At 42.1% G+C, this 23,985-nt stretch overlaps 1 protein-coding gene across 12 annotated transcripts in view; it reads left to right on the top strand.

Moving 5' to 3' along the window:
* Nucleotides 1–23,985, top strand: part of DLG2 (discs large MAGUK scaffold protein 2) — a 1,057,033-nt gene that overhangs the window by 23,012 nt on the left and 1,010,036 nt on the right. The gene's annotated exons all lie outside the window — the stretch shown is intronic.

Genomic DNA, 23,985 nt, shown 5'->3' with positions numbered 1-23,985 from the left:
ACTTGGGCTCTCAATGCATGCGCGATTGTTTTTATCTTCAACGTGTTTCATAAATATTAACTGTTGACTTCTTGAACGGGGGAGTAATGTGAGAAAAATGAGGATTCAATATTTTTCATACGGATATTCTACACATGCAAGAAGTGACTGCAAATATGGAAGTAAAAGTTCTGTAAGTGATTTGCAGAGGGATTGTTGAACGATTGTCCTTTTACATTTTAATTTGGGTTCAAAAGCCTCTCCTTCTCCCTTCGGGCTGTTCTTGTTGCTGGACTTCTTGCTGGAGTCGTCGTGTTCAGTTACAGCTGAGTTAGTTGCCGAGAGGCACATTTTCAAAGCGACATGTGGAGCCGCTGTCTCTGGAGTCCCATTGACACTCCAGTGGCCCAAACACAATGCTTTGAAAACCGAGCCCAAAGAGGAGGGAGGAGGAGAAGCTCTTCAGAAGGAGCGTGCAAGGGAAAGAACTCTTATTTAGATATCAACATTACTCTTACGTTAATTCTAACTTCACGAAAAGGATTGTACCAATCCTTCTGTGCGTGGTGAGGAATTATGGTACTGTTGTTATGAGCTCGTAAGGATTTTCGCATTTTGTAGGGTCACCCACAGCTAGATGATATTAAAATCACAGCGTCCTCTCAAATTGGAGCACGTGTTGTTCTGATGTGAACTTTTCATGTTTTTAAAACCCTGCAAGGAACAGGAAATGAAACCTGCGGAAATCCATAGGCCTCATTTGTTGGGATTGTCTCCTAATGGAGCATCTTGGAGGCACTGTGCAGAGATAAAAAAGGAAAACCATAAAAGAGAGTAATAACAGTCATATAGACATGTCAAAACTACTAAACACTTTTTTTTTCAGTTCTATTCTTTATGAAGCTTAATCAGTTTTTATAGTGCAATACATAGTTTAGTACAATTTATTTCTAAAAACCTCTACTGTACATTTGTCTAGCCTTCATTTCATTAAGAAAAGTGCATGATTTTACAGCTTAAAATGCCGTTCTGCAGAATGAGAATGGATGAAAGAGGTTTATGTCGGGGTTGGGTTTGTTGGGTTTTTTTTGTAGATACATCTCTATAAAACATAATTTTCTTTCTAGCAGGAATTAAAGGGCCACAAATAGCTGTAATCATCTTATGCAGTATTAGGTAAAAACTAATCCCAATAGTTTTTTTGAAAATTCGGATAAACCCATCTGTAGTGGATGACGTATTTCCTGAGGACTTTGAAACCATGTCTTATGTTTTTTTCTTACGCTTGTGTAACTTTGCCTCGATTTTAAAATGGCATGTTTTCAACTAAAACCTGCATCACCACCTTCTTTTTTTTTTTTTTTTTTTAATGGTATTGTAACATTTCGCAGAATAATGTGGATGTTTTCAAACTGCCTGTCTTAAAAATTGCTGTAGTAAACATTACTATAAGGATTACAGAATTTACTGGTCATCTGTGACACAGCCTGTATTTAGAGACTTAGGATATAATTTTGTGTTCTTAGTAAGAGGGTTTTTTTAGGCTCTATACCTCATTCAGCTCAATTTTAAATAAGCCCTGTTAAAAGAATCCATTTTAAAAGAACGATAATGACTTTTAAACCAAGTCAAAAAGGAAATCGAGTTATTCTTCTGCGATCACATACTATTTTTCTATTAAAAGTTTGTAGAAATTAAGTGGCAGTGTAACTCAATGGTGTTATGTTAGTACCCAGACTTCCAGCAATCTAGTCATACCTTGCAATCCTCGGTGTTACTGGGGGGTGCTATAGGGCAGATAGGGTATATAAGGAGGACATAAAATATACCCATTTAAGAGAGCCAAAGCAAGTCCCCCCTTTGCTTGAATTATTTTAGGATGTACGTATCTATTAAAAAATAGACTAGCCAAAACACAAACATTTTGTAGAGTAAGCGTGAAGCAAGTCAAGAACTTGATTTCCTTTGGCTTTGTCTTAGTTGGATTGACTTTGGTGTCTACAAAGCGGTGAGGTGGGACTGAAACTCCCCTTGCACTTAGGGCAATGGTTAAATTTCAGGATAGTTTAGATATGGAAGAAGCTGGAGAGGAACCTGCCATAGGAATAATGATGGGATGTTGAAACATGCCACTGTCACAAAAGGAAAACGCTAAGAATGAAAGATCAGAACGATTTTGATAGATGTAGCCATCCATGCATGTCAGCTAAGAATAATGATAAAAAGTCCGCCTATTTGTAGGCTTTAATGCTGAGAAGAATAATTATGCTGTTGACTATATAGAGAGGAGAATGTAGAGGCAATTAATGGAAAGGCAAGGAATTTGTTTAGGCATGTTGTGTTTAAGAAGAAACCCTTTAAATAGTAACAGAAGGAAACTGGAGACTAGAGGGAAGGAGGTGGGTCGGGCCTGGGGGAAGATGTGTGAACGGCAGGATGAAAGGTGAGAAAAGCAGGAGACCTGCAACACAGTCCTGGGCTGGGGATGGAGCCTGCTCCAAAGTAGGTGTTGAAGAACGATTATAGATGTCAGAGGAAAAGTCAGGATCATGCAACACCTCAAAAATCCAGTGCTAGTCACACATGGTAGCGCTGGCCTTCAGTGGTAAAAAGCTTATGGTATTTGCACAAAAGGCATCAAAATGATCTATAAAATACCACAGGTTGTTGTTGTCTGCCTCTATGATCTGTCTTTAAGAAGTACTTTCAGCCTGTTCTCCACAACCACCGAGACGCCTTTTGAGTGAACATGAGAATTGACATTCTCGGGACCACGCAAAACAAGGCGATGACAATTTTCACACGGCTCCTGATAAAGCTGCTAGAGTTGAGGGTATCAAAATGTGGGATGTGCTTGGCAATCAGCTTTCTAAGGCGGTGGTGGCCCTCGCTAATGTTTCTCAATCCACAGGAGGGACCGTGTTTCAGCACTTGGTGCTCTTAATGTATCAGGGACCAAAAGGATGTTAAATGAATTGCTGTACTGGGAAACTTTTCAATAGGAAAGCACAACCAGGTGTCATCTATTCATACTGGCCAAGCTCACTCTCGGTAGATGTTTTTAGCCTGCTTATGTGTTTGGCGCGCTTAGCTGCTTACAGCGCTCCTGAATGTAGGGTGACCGATCTCCTATGTCATTGTTCTCTAGGCTTAATCCCAGTGAGCTGGTTTCTGCTCATGTCAGGCTATTCCACCTCCTGTAGCGACACTGAATTCCTCAGGAGTTAATCCCGTGCAGCCAAGCCTGCGGCCGGCCCAGGGACATCAGGCAATCCTCCTGCTGAGGGCCTGAGTCCAGCATTCACAAAGTCAATAGGAAAAAATCCCGTTGACTTCTCCTGCCTTGGGTCATGCGTTGCAGTGATTCTTCCGGAGATTTATATTCAGACCTTCCTGGACTGAGAAATAAAAATTCTTCTATAGCTGTATCAAAAAATATTGAAACCCTCCCTGACTGTTACAAATGTCGAGAAGCAGAAGAAATGTGCAGAAACCCTTCAGTGCTCTGTCACATTTGAGAAGCGCTCAAATGACATCTCTGACAATGGGGAAGCCTGTTATTACTCTGCACAGAGTCCTACTTTCCCAAACTGGCATCTTTCTTTGTTGCGGCATAAATTACAGCAGAACTGAAATTTAAATTCAAGGGCAGCTTTTGTTTTGCCTGAAGACAGCTGCAGCTGCTTTTATTCTTGAAGTCCAATTCTCTTAGTAAGCAAATTTGAGCTTTCTCTCAAAATAGCTAAAGGTAGCAGTGCTAGATCTTTGGGATGGTTTGAAGCTGTTTGATCTTTTTCTTTTTTTTCGACGAGCTGGGGGTGGAACCGTGGCCAGCTGGAGGAGCTAACCCTCTCAGTTCTCCAGCGAAAGTCTGGTTGCACAGAGTGAACCATTTGTTCCCCAAAAGTGGCAGATCTAATGGGGCTGGTTTCCTGTGGATTTTGGCCCACGGCTGTTTTGACTCCCATGGCAGTGCAATTTTCCCTGCAGTAACTTCATTTCTCTCCAGCTCTTCTAACTCTCCCCACCCCATGGTACCTGCAGATCCTTTGGAGGAGCTGAGGCTTCTTCACCTCTGTTGAGTTGCGTTGACATTGGGCAGAGGGTTCAAAGTTAGTTGGTGAGAGCTGGCAGACAGATGCACGTGCAGGAGAAGGATAGACAGACATCACGTTACCAGAGGGAAATCAGGCTGAAGACACCCAGAGAGGGGAGTTTCATTGAGGCCTGAAATGTTCCCCAGTCTTTCTTAGTTGTGTCTGTGACGGAGAGGGGAGGTGATTCTGCCCCTCTACACCACTCTGGTGAGACCCCACCTGGAGTACTGCGTCCAGCTCTGGAGTCCTCAGCACAAGAAGGACATGGACCTGTTGGAACGGGTCCAGAGGAGGCCACGAAGATGACCAAAGGGCTGGAGCCCCTCTGCTGTGAGGACAGGCTGAGAGAGTTCGGGGTGTTCAGCCTGGAGAAGAGAAGGCTCCGAGGAGACTTTATAGCGGCCTTCCAGTCCCTAAAGGGGGCCTACAGGAAAGATGGGGAGGGACTCTGGATCAGGGAGTGGAGTGATAGGATGAGGTGTAACGGTTTCAAACTGAAGGAGGGTAGGTTTAGATTGGATATTAGAAAGAAATTCTTTCCTGTGAGGGTGGTGAGGCACTGGAACAGGTTGCCCAGGGAAGCTGTGGATGCCCCATCCCTGGAGGTGTTCAAGGCCAGGCTGGATGGGGCTTTGAGCAACCTGGTCTAGTGGGAGGTGTCCCTGCCCAGGGCAGGGGGGTTGGAACTAGATGATCTTTAAGGTCCCTTCCAACCTAAACCATTCTGTGATTCTATGATTCTATTTCTGCATTTCTGAAAATCTCAGAATTGCTTTTGCCTTTGGGAGTTACGGGGTGTTGCAGTGATGCCGGACTGGTTAGAGGTGAGGAGCAGATAGAGCCAGGGCACGGTGCTCCCTATTGTTGCTGGCCAACCTGGAGATGTGAGCAGACCTCCTACAACAACTTTGTAATATTAAAGTAATTTGGTTATTTTCCACCTTGGGAGAAGGTGTCTGTGCGAAGATGTGGGAATCTTGTGTGGATACCCTAAATCGTTTTTTGTTTGAAAGAATTTAATTGTCAATAGCTTGTGAGTTACCAGAAAAGATCTGAAGCCCAAAGCAAAGCTCTGATACCTCTCACATTTTTGGGAATTTTGATTGGAATCTCAGCCTTGCTGTTGACCTTTTCCTTAACGAGTTGCACAAAAACGCTGGATATGAATGCTGATGGACTCTGAAAAATTCAGAATCCCAGCCCAGGTCTGTGTTTGGATTCTCAGCCTATCTGTGTACAAGAAGAAACCGATTACAGCCCTGGTATAACCTGGGTAATACATAATCACTTGTAATCCTAATGCAACCCTCTGCTCATGTTTTGCTGCCTTTTAACCAATGAATGATATAGCGTTTACATCTCAGACAAGGAATTCAGCAGCGTTGTGGACTTTTCTCATTCAAAATGCAAAGTGCATGGGAAATAAACCATTTTTAAGATGAGTTTTTAATATGAGCAATGTGGTAATTTGTTGAGCTTGTTAGTTTTCAATATCCAACAAAGAATAAAAGCCCTCTTTTGTTCCTGTAGTGTTTTTTTTTTTTTTTAAAGAGTGTCTTGGCCATATGGATTCCATGTATAATTAGAATTAATAAAATGCAGTTGCAGCAGCTGTTGCTGTGTGGCTGCTGTCCCAGTGTGAAGCTTTTCTTTCTCTTTGCATTAAATAGGGATAGCCCTTTATTATTGGTTTGTGATGAGAAATAGAGACAATTTATTAAGAGATGCATTTAGATAATCTGGTTTTATTTTGAATAATGCATTTGCCTTTTTCAAGCTGAGGGAATATAAAAGGACAATGAGATAGATGATTTTTTTTTTTGGTGTTAAATAAAGAAAGACTGGGTTTATATCTGGCTAATGTAGTTTGTATATCTAATAAAATGGAAGAAAATAATCTGGAGCAGGCTGTTCCATCAGTAATCCCAATGTGTATTTTTGTCTCTGAAATAGCAGAGCTGTTCTCCCTCTCTGATGTTTTGGTCTGCGGAGTCATTTTAGGCCAGATTGTGATGTGATTTTTGTTTAGGGAATATAACCTTTTAAGCAGCTGCGTGGTAATTTTAAAATCACGGAAACGTTTTAGCCTTGAGGAGTGTTATTCCTTACAGTTTTCAAAGCTGCTATAAATGAGCCAAATCTGTTGCCTGGTACCACCCCTGTGGCTCTTCTGGAATTCCAGGACTATCTTTCTTAACCCTGTGCTTCCAGTGTTATGGGTGTCAGTGAAAAACACTGATTTAAGGAATTTAAGTGGGATTGAGCACTGAATAGTAAAATGCATGAAAGTAAACTAGTTAATCCTGCATATACATATATGTATATATATTTATGTATATACATACACACATATTTATAATACTTACATAAATGAATATATATATATAGTGTAACAGGTAGCCGTGGATATCATATTTATCTCAAACTTTTAACTGTAGTTTGTTCAGGTATGATTCTGTACTTTGGAGCTCTGCTGGGTATTAAAATGTGTCTTGACAAGAAATACTGCAGACGGTGCTCTTCATTCCCATCGTGTGTTTATTCTGTTTATTCTGTCCTGTGGTCCGTCTTCTGTGCCTGTGTTTGGGCTCTCTCACCCTGATCCGCCACTGCGATAATTGCGAGCTCTTTTCAAAGCAGACTGAATTTATGTCTTTCACTTGTTCTTTCCTGTCTCTATTTTGTCCTCGTAGTTGTGTGGGTTTGAATTTCTGCTGATTTAGTTGATTGAGGCACTATTGCATAAAATCCCAGGCATTAGAAATAGAAAATAGCTATTACGATAATTATCATTATGTTATGTTACACAAAAATGATGTGGTATTTCACAACACTGTGAAAAGAAGAGAATTAGGTCTGTGGTCAGAGGCAGGGCAGCGCTGTAACTAAGGTAGCTGCTGCGAACTGAGTTCAGTTCCTGTACACACACAGACAGTGTGATACTTCTTATTTATTTGACTGCAAACAACTATTTTCCTTAAAAAATCCTGCTTCTTTCGGTGTGTAGAAGGGGCAAGACTTAGCTGATGTGTGAGTGTTTAATGCACTGCTTTCCCATCGTTATTTACTGTGTAATGAGGTGATTGTAGTTCCGTGCTATGGAGGTGGTATTGGAGCCCTGAGAAACAGAGGTAAAAATATCTGATTATTTTAGAGGCCTGATTGGAGACACTTCTGACCTGATTTATCACCACATACACCATTTTTAACATCTGGTCACAGCTCCAGCTGCAACAGGGAGTATCACTGTTCCAGCAAGATTGTCCCAGCATCTCATTTTGGGCACTTATAAAACATAAGGATCATCTGATGGGTGATCATTTTGGAAAAATGCGGCGTACGTGACTTCCCGACCATCTTTGTAGGAGTCAGAGGTAGGATCTAATTCCTGGGGTGGCATTTAGTGTTCTTACGCTAAAGAACCTTCAAGAAATCTTTTTAAGGCGCTCAGCCTTTCAGCTCCTGAGGCAAATGGTGCAGAGGTTGCTCAGCCAGCTTCCCCGGAGCAGACCCCTTCGGTGTACTGAATAGTCTCAGAGCAGGGAGAAAAATGGTATGTGCCCATATACTGCAATTGTGACACTTTGAAACTTTGGCACTTACCTTTACAGCATCATCAGTGTTTGGAAGTTAATTCCATATGATGATTTCCTAGCTTTGAAGGTTAGTAAAAAGAGCTTCTCGTCTCAAATTCCATTGTGTGATGATATTGATAACACACAGGTTTTAAAGCCAGGTCAAAACTGTTGGACACTTCACACCAGCCTTCACTGCCTGAGGTAATGGGGATACTGACACTACCAAAGGTAATGTTTCCTTTCTCCTAGATCTGATTTTTGTCCCAGTGATTAGTTTGTTTTGATGAATCAGGTGCTTTTCTTCTGCAAAATAAGTGTTTTGAAGGCACCCCATCCCTGGAGGGGTTCAAGGCCAGGCTGGACGGGGCTTGGAGCAGCCTGGGCTGGTGGGAGGTGTCCCTGCCCAGGGCAGGGGGTGGGACTAGATGATCTTTAAGGTCCCTTCCAACCTAAACCGTTCTATGATTTTATGATTCATACTTCTTGGAGGTGCTGGGACTGGGATCACCGTCATTTTCGATATGCTGCTGATAACGGAAATGTCAGAGCGGATGGTGTCGGAGTGGCTTTGCTTGGAGAACTCGCTTCCCGATCCTGGCTCTGCCGCTGCCTTGCTGCGTGCCCTGGGCCGGTCCTCTGCCTCCACCGCAGACAGGTGGGGATGTGGCTCAAAATTGTGGTTATATATATGTGTATTTACATACAAATCACATATATTCACAATATTGTGTATATATATACATGCATATATATATACACACAGGCATACCTGAGATAATTGCATGTTATTACATATATATATTCATAGATAGGAATGCTCATTTTCAGCAGGGAATTTGTTAGGAGATTCACTGTCATCCCAAAACCCAAATACCTGCAGGTAGCAAGAGGAATTGTCATGGGGGAGTATCTTTCAAAACAGATAGTGGTTAGATAGCAGGAGAAATTCTGAGGAATTACCTTCTGAGGATTTACCAGTGAGGTTTGGTGTGGTAGACTGTACTTCTCATGTTCGCTTAGTTGTGTTTTCTTTATAAGCAATTCATTTATGTTTTAAGTTTTCTAAATACCATTTGGAAGGAAACAAATACACTTGGAAAGAAGTAACTTTGATCTCTTCGAAGTTAGTCTGTCCCTTTCTCTAAATAAAGTTTAGAGTGACATCTTGTGGTAACATCGATTTCAAATGTACTTATCTGTCAGTATTATTTTATTTTGTCCACAGTAAGCGTAGTGTTTTCTGCTTCAAAATGTTATGGATTGCTTAGCAGAAGGGTATAATGACTTCTAAGTATCACTAGGGCTTTTGTGAGATTGGAGAAAACATTGCTATGTGGTGTAAGGGTCCTACCCTTTTTCTCCATGAAGTTTATCCCACAAATACCTGTGAGTTCCTAGTGTTTTGAAACTCCAGTTCAGGATGTTTTAATGCTCTTCCAGCCATTGCCTATCTTTTGGAATTGCTCAAAAAGTTCCAACTAGTCTGTGATGCCAAAGCAAGCAGGAGCACGACATCTCTCAGCGACATTTGTTTGGGCTAATTCATTAGCTGTCCAAATATTCGCTTAGTTTTAGGTAAAGGTAAATATGTCCAGGAAGCCGGCATGGAGGATTTGTTAACGGAGAAATGAGTAAGCCCTTTTAAGATCCGTATTGCAGTAGTGTGTACGCTCTCTACCTATGGATCAGCCTCCAAGGTCTGAGGTGAGGTGAGGTGAAGTGAATGCACCACACCAAACCTCATCCAGGTGCCTACCACGTGCTCAGACTACGGTTTAGTGCAGGATGTCTAAAAGAAATACAAATCTCTTCAATGCAAGGGCGGGATGTAGAATGGGTTTGTGCTCAGAGGCTTAAAGGAATTGGGAAAACATCTAAGATTTGCTTTCTCTTTTGGGAAGCCCTCTGCAGAAACGTAGGAGTCCTGGCCCTAGAGAGAGTTATTGTCAGGTCAAGCAACGTACTGCTTGGTATGGTCTTTCAAATCAGCCATTCAAAGGTCTGTTCCTGTTCCTCACCACTGAAGAGGAGAAAGATGCTAATATTCTGCTAGGTCAAGTTTTAACTATATAAAATGATGATTAATGTTACCATAGTGCCCGTCTGTCAGGTTGAATACCTGGCTCCGAAATTAATTGTTCAGTAAAAGACACTTGACCTTTCTAAGAAATAAATTATTTTTAGGGGAACGGACTCATTAACGTATGCCAAATGGAAAGTCCCTCTACGGCTGCTCCATGGTGCATCACTCATAACGTGTGGTCCCAGCTCTGCCGCCCTGCGTTGTGAATATGGGAGACCTGATTCAGGGAAGCATTCTGTGTTTGTGTAATTCGTTTTTTTGCGGTGAGAGCGCCAGTGCTGGGCAAATGATTCATGGGATGTGCCAGCAGTGCTGAGGATTTTTAGCTTTGTGGTAAAGCACACAAAAAACCAAGAAGCCCAACTGGATGATCCTAAAAGGGCCATCTGGTGACCTCATTTCTTAATTTGATGGAAAATAAAGATGTGATGTTTTCAGTGAAGATGAATGTTTGGCTTGAATTGTTTCTGGTTAATAACAATGTACAAGTTAAGCTGTTAATATATTCCTAATACTGAAACTGGAAGCGCTGATGCAGATTTGGTGTAAAACTAAGCAAATAATTTGGATAGCCTAGGTTAAATTTGTCAAATATACTTTAGGAAAAGCCTTAAAAATTTTATTTGAAATACACAAAATGTGTATAAGTGACATATTTACAGGGATAATGCTGGAGATTTCCTTGGCTAAATGCCTCCACCCATTCCAACAGATACTATTGAAATAGTAAAGAAATTTGTAGGTGCAGTTTGGTACCAAACTAATGCCAATCTTGATTAAATGCCCTCTCTTTTTGTCACAACAAGAAACGACTGGTGATGTTTTGTGGTAAAGGAAGGCTGTCTGCTCGTTCTATTTGGTTCCTGCTGCGCAGACAGCAACATCCCTGTTGCAGTTTTTGAACGGCTGCTTGGTGAATTTTGTCCCGTTACGAATCTGAATCTTCTCTAATAGTTTTCTTCTGCCCAAGCCAGAACGTACTCTTCATGCTGAGACAGCTAGATGTCAAGTAGATGATGCACCATGAGAAGGTTTCCCTGTAGTGCAGGACGTGAGGCTGGGATGACAGTGTGCAAACCACAGTTTCCCCCAAAGCTGTGATTTCCAGGCGGTGAATTCTCTGTGCTGGCAGGAGACGTACCCTGCCGCGGACCACCCATTGGTGCCACCACCAAGAGAAATGGGGCAGAAACCCTGAGCCAGCCGATGAGCGTTGCTCTCGAGTACGGTGCTCCGAACTGGGTGGGATGTGTTGAAAATAAGGTCTCATCAGTTAGACAGTGTTTGGGTGGGAGGAATAGGTATTTGAGGGCTTAATTACTGAATCCTCTGAACTCCAACCAGCTGTTCATATCCTCTTTTGGCAGTATAAAGCCAAAATCTTACTGTGCTGTGATCACTTAAGTCCCGTGGCTCATTTAGCCAGAATAAAAGCAAAATTCTACTAATTCTGGCCCTTATTTTGTGCTAGTGTTCCCTTCTCTGCAGCTCGGAGATGACAGGCTGCCTGCAAGATCCTCCAATGTTATTAATAGCCACAGCAAATTTAAATTTAAAATGGAGGTGGCTGAAGGAGAACAAAGTCACCCACGGAGTTTGAGGGCTGTTGCTTTAAGTAATTGCTTTCTACCCATGTAAATCCCTCTGAGGTTTCTTTTGGATTAAGTATTCCTTACTTCTTCTCTAAAACTCTCGTTTAATATTCATGTGTGTTGTGAAACAGCTGCTGCATCCTGCTCAAGAGCGGAAAGGGAGAACGCATTTCAGTAGCAAACAAAGTGATACTTAAATATATCCCTTGCCTACTTCAAAGCAGCAGTATGGCAGTTAAGTAATATTTATCAAATGCACTAGAATCACTGGATGAGAGGCACGACGGTTGTGCAAAGCACTATTTGTTTATTTGGAGCCCTTTTGCCTGGCCAATTTGACTATTTGCGAAAGGCGCTTGAGAGCGATGACACAAAACTCACTATAATGCTGACTTGATTTCTCTTCCCATCTTTGAATGGGAACACAATCAGGGCAGACTTTCCAAAGGTATAATAATTGCAGAAAGGTGGGTGCTCCGCTTAACCTGAGAAAAACACTCTTCCCTTAATTAGTTGCACGCCTGGCATTTTGCAATAGATCGGAATATACAAGGTTTGTATTAACACCATGCAATATAGAGAGACCTTGTCAGATTTTATTACATTTTCTGCTTGGTAATTTAGTGTGATTAAAAAGCCTAATTCTTTTTCTTATCTTGTAATTATTGCAAGGTGTTTATGAACAGGAGCTCCAGCTGCTTTTCTGCATAGAGTCTCATTAGGTGAGGAATTAGAGAGCCCTTTTAGACTGTTAATCTTTGCTCATAACACAGGGTGTATAAAGCGTTCAAAAATGGAGGTGTTATTTGAGGTCAAGATTGTACTTCGGGAGTTGATACCTGAGTTTGCAACAAGAACAACCAATCTGAGAGGTTTAGATGGTCTTCGGAGTAGCGCCTCTTTATTTTGAAGACCACACCTTCACAGCCCTCCCCTGGAATAGGGAGATAGCTAATAGTCCCCACTGCATCAGAAAGAAGATGTAGGTGTCTGTGTGTACAGTGCTCTAACCCCGTGTCTGGCTACAGTTCAGTGTCTCCGTTTGCCATCCCAGTACGTGTGTTTGGTGAGAACGAGACATCTAATGTCCATGTCTAAACAACACAGAAGCCCCCCGAGGAGTCCCGTCCTTGTGGGATGGTGCCCAGCCGTCCGTGGCACTGCTGGGACTTTGTTTACAGATTGCAAAGCCCACCTGATCTGAACAAAGGCTTTAGTGACTGACCCAAGACCTCGTAGGACACTTGTGAGTGAACACAGAGCTTAAGTGACGAATCCAAAGCTTACATCACACCATGAGGTCGTCCGGATTTACGCTGTCAGGCTCAAGTTATAATGGAAAGCATTGTCTGGTTTCATTCTCTTGGAGAGAATTTAGACCCAGTCAAGGCCCTATTCTTGTTCGGTTTTGTTATCTTTGCTGTAGAAGATGGGGTAGGATACCCACCTAGAGCAAGAGTGGGTCAGAAAATGGCAAGCGGTAACTAGAAGTTGGAACATATGAAAATAGAGGGGGACAATGAGCTTTTATTGGTGTACAAATTATCAATAAACATGTAGCTCTGTATTTTTGCATTGTTTGTGATAATTGTTATTTTTACAAATTTATTCATTCCTGGAAATTATCCGTTCTACAGTTTGGACACATGGATGTCCCTGTGGATGGAGCTGCCAGCTATGGGACTTTTTACTGCCAGCCTTGCTTTGGGTGGTACTTGCTCATAACACGAAACCTGAGTGGTTATGATTGAATAAACCAGCTTCGTGGACTCTAATGCAACAAGGATCCGTGGGAATACAAAATTAAACCCAGATATTTTATTAATATTCTACCCAACTTGCTATTACCCCAGCCACCTGCGAGTGAGGGTCCGCTGATTTTGTTTCGTTCCCGGTCTTCTGTGAGCTGAGCTAGGAGCAGAGGTCAGCCTAGATGACTGTAACCTACAGTCGTGCATTATCCACGGGCCAAAAGAAGCTGCAGGGTGAGATTCAGTCCACATAATTTGCACCTTAATTGGTTTGGCCTCGGAATGGAGGTTATACGTCTAAATATACGGGTATAACTCTCTGTAGGCAGTGGCAAGAGGTGGTGCCTTTGAAAGCAGGAAATCCTTTTTACCTGAGCTGAGATGACCTCGTTAGATTGGCTGAATTGCGTACTAAGAATTCAGGCGAAGCAAAACAAAGCAGCAAATATACAAGAACAGTGAAAACAACTATTACTTTAAAACATGCTTTAAAAAAAAATCTTTTTCTGGGTGGAGCTGGCATTGTTCCTGAAATCATTATTTTTCTGAGGAGGTACTCCCGAAGGAGAAGAAATCGTCTTCAGTTGGGAGGTTATATCTACTTGTGCAGTGGATTTTTTTTTTGCACAAATTTAAATATTCTTTAATTAAAGAGTCTGAGCTGGAGACAGACGAAGCACCAAGCCAAGAAAACTTGTCCTGTGCATGGCACAAAAATTGCATGGGAGTGAGAAGGACAAGATCTCGCAAAAGCTTTGTCGGTGATTCCTGGGGATTAAGGGAGGTGTCTTGGTGACAACATAAGAATCCCAGTTGATACTTCACGCAAGTTAAAATATACGCATCTTTCATTGACTACTTGTCTGGGACTATAACAACTGTTAAAGTAACCTAAAACCAGGACTGTAAATATTGGATAAGAACATCCAGTACTTCAATGAGATAAAGTCACTGCCAGGCTCTGGGGAAGGGAAGGGACAAGCCCTATTTGTTTAGCTTTGCTAAGTGTTTTGTTTATCATGTAAGACTTTTTGGCTTAGGACTTAACTGCCAAGCACCAGTTTCCCGTTGGAGTGCCTTTCTGTTATCTCTCATGTCCCTCATGACCTTTTCTTTCAAGATAATTCTATCCTTGTAAAATTTCAGTTGGAGGAGAAAATCAATAGAACCAGTTAGTAAATTTAAAAAAGAGATTCTGAATTAAATATCTTCTTCACTTCACTACATGTTCACCTTTGGCCTCTGCAATTGAGGTCGAAGCATGGGATCTGTGCCTTTTTGAGGGAATTGTCTCTTCTTTGACATATTGTCCCTCTGTACAAGAGGGACACTGAGGTGCTGGAGCATGTCCAGAGCAGAGCTACCAGGCTGGTGAGGGGTCTGGAGAGCAGGTCATCTGAGGAGAGGCTGAGGGAGCTGGGCATGTTTAGCTTGGAGAAGAGGAGGCTGAGGGGAGACCTCATTGCCCTCTACAGCTCCCTGAAAGGAGGGTGTAGAGAGGTGGCTGTTGGCCTCTTCTCCCAGGTGAATAATGACAGGACCAGAGGAAATGGTCTGAAGTTGCGTCAGGGGAGGTTTAGATCAGATATTAGGAAGAATTATTTTACTGCAAGAGTGGTCAGGCACTGGAACAGCCTGCCCAGGGAGGGGGTTGAGTCACCATCCCTAGAGGTGTTTAAGAAACGTCTAGATGTGGCACTTCAGGGCATGCTCTGAAGGGCAGAGATTGTAGGTTGGTTTTTTGTTGGGTTTTTTTTTTTTTTATTTGTGTGTGTGTGTGGTTGGACTCGATGATCTCAAAGGTCCTTTCCAACCATGAATATTCTATTATTCTATCATTCCATGATATTGCTTCTCAGCCCCAGGATGTCAATAGTCTCCTGAAGTACCAGAGTGCCGTGGGGTTCCCTTCAGCATTTGCCTACAGAATTTGGGCTTTCCTGGTGTAGCATTAGGATATATTGTGAAGGTCCCTGTAATAAGGCCGTGCAGTGGGAGAACTGCTGGGTTTCTCCCTTTGCGCCCTGTTTTCTTGCAGTTTGGCTTTACTTTCACTAAGGAGAGGTCCATGAACTCCAGCGGCCTTTTGCTGAACGCCGGATTTGAGTTTGTGCTTGTACTTTTGTATATTGATTTTCAGGTGGTGAGGAGACGGATCTGTGGAGAAATAGGGCTGGGGCTGTGAGGCGCAGTACAGTAACAGTGCTGTAATGATGAGGTATGTTATGCCTGGTATCTTTTGCATTTAAAGAGGGTGTTGGCATTAAATCAAGGCAACCCTAAGGTACAGGAGGACATCTGGGTAAACAAAAGGGCCACTCCTGAACTTTTGCTAAGCAATGTGCATGGCAAGTAAAGGATTAGAGATGAAGACACAGGAACACTGGGACATGTGTAGTCCATTCTAAATGGAATAAACACATTTTCAAAGTGAAATAAAAATTTGTATAGACTTGTAAGTAACTAGCAATAAGAGTTGTGTCGTATGTGTTTGAAATAACCTGTGCTGGCAAAGTGCTCTCATCCAGCACCGCTTTTAAGGATAAATACAAGAACTGCAAGATTTTTCAGTCAGAATTCATATTCTGCAAGCTTTGCACTCAAATAAATTTGATGTGAAAGTTTCTGGAAGAATCATCCTTTGAAACAGGACTTTGTCGTCGTGGAAGGCAAACACATGCTAAGTCCTGCCAAAGGATAGGAGATATGGATGTTCCTGCACAAAAATCTTCTCTTCACAATTCTCAATGTGTTTTTTAGTATTGTCATTCATTCAGATTGTCAACTTCCTCCAGCTTCTTCAGTGCCAGTCCTTATCATCGGTTTGAAAAACAGTAGCATGAAAACAGTCATGATGAAGAGGAACATGTTATAGCTTGAGGCAGTTGCTCTGCCAGACCTCTTCTTTTTGCTGCAAAAGAGCCTCAGGGAATATTGCAATTCCTCTTCATTGCCCTCCCTGAAAATCACTGGACATAAGAGACGTGGTAGTCACCTGTCTCATGGCCATTGCTCATCGCATATTGCTGTATACTAGAACTGATTCACAAACTGCAATGTTTTTTTCCAAACCAAAGGCTACTTGCCAAGTGTTGGTCAAAGAACATGGTTTTGGAGAGGCCTTCACTAAACAACAGATTTACAACAATTCTTGGCTAAAACACAGCATTTTGCTTTGAAGTACAATTTCCATACTGTGGTGAAAAGACTTCAAGAATTTGCCGTATATAGGTTATAGCCTTAAAGTCTCTCAATGGCACTGTGAGTAAATTCGAAACCTTTGGTGGGTGACTGCACAGCTGAGGGTGACGGGGAATCTCTGCTCCTTCTGAGACGGATAATGTTCTCATAAAACAGCACGAAGTAAAGTGGTGCAGATCTCACGTGCAAGCAATATACACAAGTGCTAGGACCGAGCAGATGGCTCACAAATGCAGAAGAAGCTGCGCTCAGCAAATTCTCAGTAGTTCGCTTCAAGAATGGTTACGTGACAAAGTCAGTGCAAGGCAAGCAGGAGTGTGGATTTCCAGCAAATTAACTGACTGCCCATGTGCACACTCTCACCATCTAATAAACCACTCTCTGACAACATACTGACAGCTGAATCTATTTGGAAATGTCTTTATTAGCAAATTAACCTGGGAACAGGCATTTTTCCACACAGGGGGACTCAATCATCTGTACTATAAAATTGCTTGCTTGGTTTCTTACAAGTTTTTTGGCCCATCAGACCAACATTGTCCAAAACAATTTACAGCCCAGGGATCATCCCCATAAATTGGTGTATGTAGCTGCTTGGTTCTGGAGATGAAGAGAGTTTTAAAGTATGAATCCAAGCTTAGTGCTAGAAGATGGTCCCAGGCATGCGTCATTTCCATGGCACAGCTTGTGTCTTGAGGGTACTGGGAGAGATCTCACAAGCATTGTCAGAATATAACTTCAAGTGTATCATCTTTTGTCTACCCTAAATAATAAGCCTGACAGCAGTCACCCAAAACCTTGTTCCTGTGGCTAAATTTGATTTCAGTGGATCCAAGTAGATCCATTGGCTTGTTGGCCTCTATGGACTAATATCACGTTGTCTGTGAAGAACCCTGGTTAACTGCTAGCCAAGGCATACAAAATAAGGCTCATATATTCTTAACAACTACATGAAAACTGAAATATTTGGAAAGATGATATTCGTCTTTGAAAAGGCATGATGACTCATAGTCTAAGTAGAGCAAAGCCTTGACGCAGCCCAGAAAGCCAACTGCATCCTGGGATGCATCAAAAGTAGCGTGGCCAGTAGGGTGGGGGAGGGGATTCTGCCCCTCTACTCTGCTCTGGTGAGACCCCACCTGGAGTACTGCGTCCAGTTCTGGGGCCCCCAACATAAGAAGGAACATGGACCTGTTGGAGCAGGTCCAGAGGAGGGCCGTGAAGGTGACCAGAGGGCTGGAGCACCTCTGCTGTGAGGACAGGCTGAGAGAGTTGGGGTTGTTCAGCCTGGAGAAGAGAAGGCTCCGGGGAGACCTTATAGTGGCCTTTCAGTGCCTAAAGGGGACTTATAAGAAAGATGGGGACAGACTTTCTACTAGTGCCTGTTGCGACAGGACAAGGGGTAATGGCTTTAGACTAAAAGACGGTACGTTTAGACTAGATATAAGGAAGAAATTTTTTACGCTGAAGAGTGGTGAAACACTGGCCCAGGTTGCCCAGAGAGGTGGTAGATGCCACATCCCTGGAAACATTCCAGATCAGGTTGGAGGGAGCTCTGAGCAACCTGGTCTAGTTGGAGATGTCCCTGCTCATGGCAGGGGGGTTGGACCAGGTGGCCTTTAAGGGTCCCTTCCCACCCAAACCATTCTGTGATTCTGTGATGTGAATATTGGCTGTATTGACCGTTAGAAATCTCTCTGGATCGCTCTGGTTTCATTCCCTGAGCTTGAGAAACCTCTCCTTCACTGTCAGTCCAGTGGGTGAGTAATTTTGGCAGCCGCTGCTCTTTTCTGATCAAGATGGAACCTCATCTTGACGGAATCTCCTTCAACACCACCTTTCCAATATTGTAAAAATCATTTGACCTAACAATTAAATCTCTCCTGACTGCATTATCTCCAGTATATTGATCCAAGAAACATCAATTATTTCTGTTAAACACAAATAATTTCAATAGGGATTTGCTACATACCATACAAAAGTTCAGCATTTAAATATGCAGCATTTTACGGACAATTTTAGTGTTCTATAACATTTTGATGATCTTTCCTCTGCTTATTTGCTGTGTTGAGATCAAACACAAAAACTGGCTTTTTCGCAGCATCTGCAGCACTGGAGAACTTGAATTATTTTAAGGAAGTAAAATCTTCCTGTCCCAGACGGCAGTAAAAGTCCACTTTGTCACAGCAATATCACAATGATGAATGTTCAAGGGCAAAGCTTTGATTAATGACAGCTGCAGTTTGGATTTCACTGATGGTGATTTGGTACCTCCTTCCAGACAGCTGCACACTTACTGCAAGTATCTAACTAGACATATTTATTATGCCAGTTTGGTTAAATAGTCATATAAATTAAGCATATGGATACTTGTGTAATTTGCATATGCAGCATGTGACTGTATTATGTGAATTAGGCTTCTAAGGGAAGAATGTCCATAATTCAGCTGAGATATTCCTGTTTTGTTAAATTAAGGAGATCCCCGATTAGGTTCCATGGAAGGGAAATTCCAGTCTGCAAAGGGTCCTGGGGGTGAAGGGATGCAGTTTTCTCCTATTTAAGAGCACAGAATACCATTAATACACTTAAAGTTGTCCAGTATTTTCATGGGCCCTTCCAAAATGCTGAGTTTAGCAAAAAACCAGCCAATTTTGGGTGAGCATGGTTAGCCATAAAGCAAGTATACTGCCTTTAAATAAGCTTTTTGCTATTAAATGTCCTCTTTTTTATAAATGTGAAGGACTAGTCAGCATTTGTGCTGCTGAAGTTGTTGTGCAGGTTTGCAATTGTAAATATTAAATAGGATAGTGTGGCAGCTGGGTAGGAGTAAAGCTGCAAAGAGGCTTCTAAATGACTGGTTTCACCTGTAACCGTTACTGTAATGTAATTAAGCTGGTCATTGTGCAGTGGTTGTTGGGAACTTGTCTTTTGCATATGAGCAAAGCTGTAGAGAAACCATAACCCAAACCCTGGTTATTTTATTGTACAACTCTTATAACAACTGTAACTTGCATGACATGATAAGTTCGTCTTTCTCCACTTTAGGCCAAGGCATCTCCAGCAAAATACAAGCTCCCATCTTCATTTCTATTACTCTCTTCTACCCATCCCTCGAAACATTAGCATTTTCAAGCTGTCTAGATGTAAAATCTGTGCTGTTTTATACATATGACAACAAGTAATACAGTAAGGTTGGTTATATACCTCGGCAGATACCAAACAGGCTTCAGGTCTTTGTTGTGCTCCATCCCCTGACCTTCCCACTGCCTGAGCAAGGTCTCCAGCCCTGCTTGGCCTGACCGCGCTTGCCCCAGGTGCCTCCACCGCCACGTACTGGTACCTGCAGCGTAAATCCCGATTTACCTAGAGGAAACAGGGCGAGAGTCTGACCCCACAAAAGGAACACCCTCCCTTACATTTTTTCTGATCGTATTCAGCCGTGTTGCAACACTGAGAGATCCACGGAGCAATTTATGGCTTCAGAATTAATTTCTCATGTGAGTTATTGTGGAAAAGAAAGGTGCAAAGTGCACGTGGCTCAAACACTGATTTTTTGTTTAGGGACTGCAGTCGTGGGGATGGTAAAATCCTACCAGGTGGTGCTAGAGTCTTACACGCCGCTGCAGCGAACAAGAAGTTTGTGAGCTAGACAAAATGCCCGGCTTCCCCGTCAGCAGCAGATTCAGATAAATCAGTGCCATTTCTCCCTTTTTCCTTCGTGCACTATTAAGTGCATTCTCTTCACAAGCTAATAACTCAAAGTGTGTGGTAGCGTCTAAAACGTAAGTCTGTTAAGAAATATTTTCTTTCCTTCCTGTTTATTGTTCTTTCTGTGGGTACAATACACAGCGCTCCTTAGGACAAGTGGTTATTGCAGGTTTTTTGGGGGTTAGTCTTGAGGGGAAGATTTATAGCGTATCAGTTTCTTTTTTTCTTGCTTGACAAGGTGTATGGGAACAGCGAGTACGACTTGTCACCAGGTGGCACCATTAACCTAAGTTATATTTCAGCTAGGTGAGTGCAATGAAGTTTCTGTTCAAAAGGAATTTAGTAGAAAGATTGCTCTTTTCACCTTTCTTCAGAGCCTAAGTAAACACACGGCGCTGAGAATAGGCCAAATTCTTCTTCCTCTATTCACTGGCGCAGTTCGAATTATTTCGTGCATTTGCAGTGTTAGAATCTGGTGAAGAATATTCCACACTTTGTGTATGGTAAGTGAAATGCGTGCCTATATTTCTCCATAAAACACCTTGCCGCTTCTGTATTTTGCGATATACTGCCCATCTGCTGAGTCAAAAGGCTCCATTTTGCCCAGTGAGATCCCAGAACGGGACCAGGGAATTCTCGAAGGGAAATGTTTGTGTCTAAATAATGTTTGAACAGCTTTAGACTATCTTCTGTGAACCCAAACGACAAGAAATCAGTTTTCCTTACTTACTCGTGAGTAGCACCATGCACATGGCAGAGCAGATGATGAGTCCTGTCGCCAGCGGTGGTGGTGGTGACCTCCCTCTGTGTCAGGACTGCTGCAGCCTGTATCTGCTCGTGCTGCTTCTTGGCACTCCCAGGGTGGTGTAGCTGTCCTCGGAACCAAAGAACCAAAACTTTTCCCAAAGCAGACATTTAAATAGCTTGAGTCAAGAAGTCAGAGTTTCTTTTGATGGCGTTGGATACCTTTCTAAATGGCTTTCATTGAATTTTATCAACCTGAGCCTAAGGTGGTAAACGTTGTGATTTTATTTCTAAATAACGCTATTAACCTAATGATAGGAGACCAGGGTGACTCTTGGGAAAGAGCAAATTCTTGTTCTTCTTTTGATCCAGTATTAAAGGAACACAAACCATCAGCTAGTTCTTTCTGAATACGCTGGAATGTTAGAAGTGAGTAGGGTTTTAGCTAGAAACCTTTGGGATTCTTAAAAGCATGGTCATCGGATGCAGCTTGTAGTTCCTCCTTAGCTCATAAAAGTAGAATCATAGAGTCATAGAATGTGTTGGGTTGGAAGGGACCTTTAGAGGTCATCTAGTCCAACCCCCCTGCAGTGAGCAGGGACATCTTTAGATCAGGTTGCTCAGAGCCTCATCCAGCCTGGCCTTGAACGTCTCCAGGGATGGGGCCTCCGCCCCCTCTCTGGGCAACCTGGGCCAGTGTCTCACCACCCTCAGTGTAAAGAACTTCTTCCTAATGTCTAATCTAAACCTGCCCTGCTCTAGTTTAAACCATTGCCCCTCGTCCTATCGCTACATGCCCTTGCAAACAGCCCCTCCCCAGCTTTCTTGTAGGCCCCCCTCAGGTACTGGAAGGCCACTATAAGGTCTCCGTTATAAAGAATAAGTAAGCAAGTAAGTATAAGTAAGCAGGAAAACAGAGATTTATACTTAAAAATATTCTTTCATTATATTTTTATTATAGTGAAACCATGAAATGGATGTTGCTCACGTGAAATGTGAGTGTAAGGTCAGCTTAAAGCAATAGGTTGGTTATGCTAGAACTATGCTCTGGTCTCAGTGATTTCTGCGGCATTACTGGGTAGGATTGTATTGTACTAAATTGCAAGTCAGGCCGTAATTTAAGTCATACATATTTTATGTGTTTTCTTGCCTTTGCCTGCTTCTCTGGTCAGCTGTGAAAGTCAATGATTATGCAGTCTTTGTGTTGGCGTCCAGTCCTTGTGTGTGTGGTTGAACAGCGGCAGTGGAGTCTCCATCCTTGGAGATATTAAGAAACTGGACGTGGCTCTGAGGAACTTGATCTAGTTAACCCTGCCTGAGCAGGGAGCTTCGAGTAGGTGGTCACCAGAGGCGCCTTCCAACCTCAAGCACTCCCTGATTCTGTGTCTATCAGAAGAAAGGTCTTGGCAAACAGAACTTCTGAATTTCTCTCATGAAGCCTGCAAAATGCCCCGTGTGGAAACTGCAGAATTGCTCTCAGGTAGACTCCTTGCTCATAAAGATAAGGGTAATATTCAGAGTGTTCGGAAAGAACGATTCTCCCGAGATTTGCTTTACCATGCAGTTTTTAACTGATGTTTGCCCATTACAACACAATAGATAATGTAAACGCCTATTTATCTTCATCCCCTACCAAAGCAGATGATGGGCATGGTTACATAGCAAATAGAAAGTAGAAAGCTTCAGCGATACAATACCTTAAAGAAAGAAGTGTCATTAAGCATCTTGCAAAATATTGTCCGTTATAAAAGATTCTGTATGTACATACAAACCTTTCCAAGTCTCAGTGTGCTGACTCTGGACATTTTAAATAGCAGCAACAATAGTGTTACTAAAAGGATGGTCCAAGGAAGAAAGTGAGGCAGGGTTTGGAGAGAGAACAAGATCAAGCAAGTGGGTTTTTTTGGACTGAGGAGGAGATTGCCTGGAAGGGCGCCTCTTTATTCTGATTGTATTAACGTAAAAAAGGGAATCAGAAACAGGGATGTTATCAAATGCATGTGTGGTCAAAAAACCCCAAAATGTTATATTTTTCACTGTTTTAAGGATCCAAATGGTGTATTGGGTAACAGAAATATTGCTCCTGAGCCGTGAATTTGTACTTGTCTCTATTTTTCCAGTTTCTCTCACTTACAAATGGAGACGTGGACATGGTGCCAAAAAGGAAATGAAGCTGTTGTGTAGATAAAACTCTTTAGGTTGCTGCCTCCAGTAGAATCCTCAGCACCATAAAACCTAAATTCCATAATAACATAAATCCTAAATTCCTTGGCATGGTAAAACACTCATAATACTTTAACACATTTCTTTTAACTATTTTCCTTTTTTTTTTTTTTTTAAATATTTTATTTTTATATTTCCTCTTTATTTACGTCTCTGTATTTTTTTTTTCATATCTCTCTGTGTGGTTTTTTTGGTTTAATTTGGTTTGTCCTTTTTTTTTTTTTCTTTTTCATTTCCTGTGGTCAGTAGCAGGTCATTGATTTTTTCCAAGGGCATTGTCTGGGTTTCCAGCAAGTACCGCAAGAACCCGAATGTCTTCTTGGGCGGGATGCTGCAGGCAGCTGCCTGTTCTTATAACCGATTCCCATCCTGACAGCTTTAAATTATTGCTGTTTGCTTGCCTGCAAGCCTTCACTGAAACTGAAATTCTTGCGCAAACCCTGATATGTTAAGAAAACTGTGGGCAACGCATACGAAGAAAGCGATTTATCCATCACTGACAGTCTAGCAGTGCATGACAATCCTTCAACGCCTGGTCAGCGGTGAACTGTGGCAATGGCCGTTTCATTGGGTGTAATTTCAGGTCAAAGTGTCTCCATGACTTGCAGACCTCCTATATGCTTTCCACAAGTACACCTGCACACGCATAGACAACCCATGAATAGTTTATATCTCTTCTTCTGTTTGGGGTTTGTATATTGGTTATTATTTATATGTCCCTCGTCTAAAATGTAGCAGAACTGACAGGTGATTGCTTTAACCAAAATGGACTAGATCTGATTTAAACTCACCATACATTTAAATAGGGGGCTTTCAGGAATCCTGATCTGGATGAAATTTTCCCCAAGTTGTTTTTTTTCTTGTTTTGTTTTTGTTTGGTTGTTTTGTTTTTTTTTTTTAAATAAATCTGAAATATCCAAAAGTATTTATAAATTACATTCATTTTTGACAAGGACTGCTGGCTGAAAAAGAATCCGAGGACACTAGGATATCTCGATATGCAAGGGACCCATAAGGATCATCGAGTCC

This window comes from Rissa tridactyla, chromosome 1 (assembly GCF_028500815.1).
Source record: "Rissa tridactyla isolate bRisTri1 chromosome 1, bRisTri1.patW.cur.20221130, whole genome shotgun sequence".
In the NCBI taxonomy this organism is placed as follows: Eukaryota; Metazoa; Chordata; class Aves; order Charadriiformes; family Laridae; genus Rissa; species Rissa tridactyla.
This window is presented reverse-complemented; position numbering and strand designations above follow the sequence as displayed.